Source organism: Pteropus medius, unplaced genomic scaffold (assembly GCF_902729225.1).
Source record: "Pteropus medius unplaced genomic scaffold, Ma_sr-lr_union100, whole genome shotgun sequence".
Lineage (NCBI taxonomy): Eukaryota > Metazoa > Chordata > Mammalia > Chiroptera > Pteropodidae > Pteropus > Pteropus medius.
This window is the reverse complement of record NW_024343935.1, coordinates 123,840-127,768: the sequence shown is the minus strand read 5'-3', so window position 1 is coordinate 127,768 and position 3,929 is coordinate 123,840. Positions and strand designations below refer to the sequence as shown.

Sequence of the window (3,929 nt, the reverse complement as noted above, 5' to 3'; positions counted from 1 at the left end):
TTAGCATCTAACTAAACATCTTCTAACTGAACATCTGCTCTTACTGTCTTGCTCATGACCTTCTCCCCTCTGAAGCCCCAGATGCCTTACCTCATCCTTAGCTCAGAATGTCATATATATGCCTCATTTTCTGTTTGTCTCTGAAAATCTCCTGTATGTTTCCATACAGACCCCACTGGGAAATATATATTTGATAATTAATTTTTGCCAGTGACCACTGTAGGTATTCTAGACACCAAGCTGAATGAGACTATAAAACCAGGAGATCACATATAAGTTATGTGTAATCCCTGACATTAAACGTTTGATTTATGAGTTACTCACAGGACCTGTGGGTAACAAACCTGATGTTTTCATAGTTCCCTGATGCTTGTTGCAAATATAATAAGGACCACAAAGGATCTGGTCCAGCCACAACATTGGCTCTGGTCTGAGTAATAAGCAGTTGGGATCCAGGCCAGGGCCCCAGGCATTCCTCACCTATAGCATCACTTGCAACAGGCTGAGATTTAAAAGGAACGATGATGAAGTCTACATTCTACATTATCAGGAAGAGCAGTTAAGGTACTGATTAAATAGAATGAGGGACACCAAAGTGGAAACTGGGGTTTCAGATTTTCTTGGAATGAAATTATGCAAATTGGCTTAATAGTAAGTGAAGCCATTTCACATGAGTTATACAGCTTATGACTATCTGTAAAACAATAAAACATAACCAGGAGTAACACCAGGTTTGTTACTCACAGGTCCTGTGTGATTGGGGACCACACAGGAAAACCTGGGGGAGGGGATTTGAGAAGAGAGAGAGGGAGAGAGAGGGAATGGACTAAGTTGGAGGAACTTCGTGCTTATCTATTAGCCTTATCATACAGCTAGCAGTGTGGTTTTGTTGTTGTTGTTTGTTTAGTTTAATTTTGTTTTTGAGATGAATGTATTTAAAATGAATGACTCATATATGTCATAATGGAAGACATTCTTCTTTAGAAACCCAAGTAACCCATTAAAGAAACATAAATTTACAAATTTTCTGATCAAGGTTGGAAAAAATTTCGTGAATGTATGGAGAAAAAGGGAAAAAAAACTGGCTACGTAACAGAGAGAAGAGAAAACTTAATAAATTGACTACTTAAATTGTATAGAGAAGTTGAACTCAAGCAAATGGAAATTTCAGAACATAAATAAAAAGACCGAGTTCTATAATCAGAATCTTATTAAAGGATCACAGATTAAAGGACACTTTTTTCAGCCCGAAGGAAATTATTCATTTTGTAGCTGCCATCCTAAAAAAATCTTTTCAGAATCACCTTTATCTCTTTGTTCCTGGGACCATAGATGAAGTTCAGCATGGATGTGACCACAGCATACATCAATGAAGTTTCTGTACTTGGGTGTGAGCTGTGGCTTGCAGCAGAGCTGAGGAACACTCTTAGAACTGTACAATAAAAGAAGGAGACAACTGAGAGCTGAGACACACAGGTAGAAAATGCTTTATACTTTCCCTGAGCTGATGAGATTCTGCATATAGAGGAAACAATCTTAGAGCAAGAGTAAATTATACCAGCCAGAGGACCCCCCACCCAGCAGAATGATTAAGAAATATATCACCAGGTTATTAAGAAAGGTATCGTAACAAGCAAGATGAACTATCTGATTGAATTCCCAGGTAAAGTGGAGAATTTTCAAGACAGTACAGAAAGATATTCGTAATACCATTAAGCTTTGCAACAAGGAATGCAAGGCACTCATGATCCAGGCCACCAGAAGCAGCAGTCCACTGAACCAGAGATCATGATGACCATGTAGTGCAGGGGGTGACAGATGGCCACAAAGTGGTCATAAATCATCACAGTCAGAAGGAAGTCATCCAATCCTGCAAAGAGTAGGAAAAATCATATCTGTGAGATGCAGCCTACATACATAAGGGGCTGCAATTCTGGTTCCTCTGAAAATCTCAGAAGAAATTCTGAAAATATTGTAAGATTCCCTGGTTCTATGTCATGGAGGTGACTTACAGAAAACAGGAAAATAAAGTGTAATTTTCATACAAACTGGCTTACTCACATAGTTCTAATACTAGAGTTCATATTTAAAATTCAAGAAATTAATTTCAATATCTTTTTAAGGATGTGGTCTCCTCTTGGGGTTTCCTGTGCCATTTATATTAGGAATTTTTGTCTCATTCTGCTTTTTCTCCTAGGGGTTCATGACACCGTATTCTACAGTGTTATTGAGAAAGTCTTCATGCATTTTGGGAATATTGTTTGCCGACTAGGTTATAGGCACTGTCTAGTCTGTGAAGAATGAGAGCTAAAGTACAAAACTCCCTTGAATTCAATGAGGAGGGATGTTGAAGAAGAATGTACAATAAAATTTTAAAAATATAACGTTTCAAAAGGTCACAGGTGGTATGAAGAAAAAGAAAGCAGATGTAAAGGAGAAAGTGATGAGGACGCTGTGTTTTTTATGTGTATTTAGGCAAGACCTGCAAACACATGATGTTTGCACATTGCCTCTAAGACAAAAAGGAAGGAGATGCCAGGTTATATGGATAACTTTGTACCCCACAGAGGGATTGGTGAGTGCAAAGGCCCTAGGGGGAGAAAAAGGGGTTAGTGATGTCACAAAGTTAATAGAGTATCTGTTAGGCCTTGATTATAATTTTTGCAGGTTGTTTCTAGGCAGTAGTTCTCACCCCAAAATGATTTTGCCCCTAGGATCTTTGGCAATGTCCAGAGGAATACTGCTAAACAACAAAAGTCCATGGGAAAACATCCTCTAAAATTTTCTGCCCATATTGTCAAGAGTGAGAGGGGAAAACCCTAGTCTACTTTAGCGCTTCAACTTGAGTGTGCCTATGAATTAACAAGGATTCTACCAGAAATGCAGAATACGATTCAGCAGGTCCTGTTGGGCTAAGATACTCTGCATTTCTATCAAGTTCCCAGGTGGTGTCGACGCTGCAGGTCCTGGTTGAAGCAAGGCTGAGGTTTTGGGTAAGAGCACCTAGACAAACTTTTAGGTTTTCCCAACTAAATTTTCCTTGCATGTACTTTTAAAAGAATAATGTATTCACTCATTCATAAAATATAACAAATGCTGTGTTTATTCCTTTATATAAGTGCCCTCGAGTGGCACATGGTAATACACTTTTCAAAAGACTTTATAGTGAACAGAATAAGTTGTATGAAGAAAAGGAAAGCAGGTGTAAAGGAAAAAGTGATGAGGACGTTATGCATTTTTATGTGTCTTTAGGCAAGACTTGCAAACAGATGACATTTCAATATCACCACTAGGATAAAAAGGAAGGAGAGGCCAGGTTATATAGACAACTCTGTACCCCACAGAGGGAATGTTCAGTGCAAAGGCCCTCGGATGGAGCAGAAGGGGTTAGTGATGTGCAGTTAATAGAGTATCTGTTAGGCCTTGGTTATAATTTTTGCATGTTGCTTCTAGGCAGTGGTTCTCGCCCAGAAATGATTTTGCCCCTGGGATATTCGGCACTGTCCAGAGGAATACTGCCAAACACCAATAATTTATGGGAAAGTATCCTCCAAAATTATCTGCCCATATTGTCAACAGTGAGAGGTGAAAAAACCTAGTGTATTCCAGCACTTCAACTTGAGTGTGCCTATGAATCAACAAGAATTTTAACAGAAATACAGAATATGATTCAGCTGCTGAGGTCCTGTTGGGCTAAGAAATTCTACATATTTATCAAGGTTCTAGGTGGTGTTAATGCTGTTGGTCTTGCTCGGAGCAAACCTAAGGTCTTGTGTTAGACTCAGCTAGACATAGTTTTAGGTTCTCTGAACAAAATTTTTCTTGCATGTAGTATTAAAAGAATAATGTATTCACTCATTCAGAAAATGTGACAAGTTCTGGTTTTATTTCCTTTATATAAAGGCCCTTGGCACATAGTAATACACTTT

At 38.6% G+C, this 3,929-nt stretch overlaps 1 pseudogene; it reads right to left on the bottom strand.

Annotated features, from left to right (window-relative positions):
• Positions 1-1,280: 1,280 nt before the first annotated feature.
• On the bottom strand, positions 1,281-1,919 carry LOC120607052 (olfactory receptor 7A10-like; annotated as a pseudogene).
• Between the last annotated feature and the right edge of the window lie 2,010 nt (positions 1,920-3,929).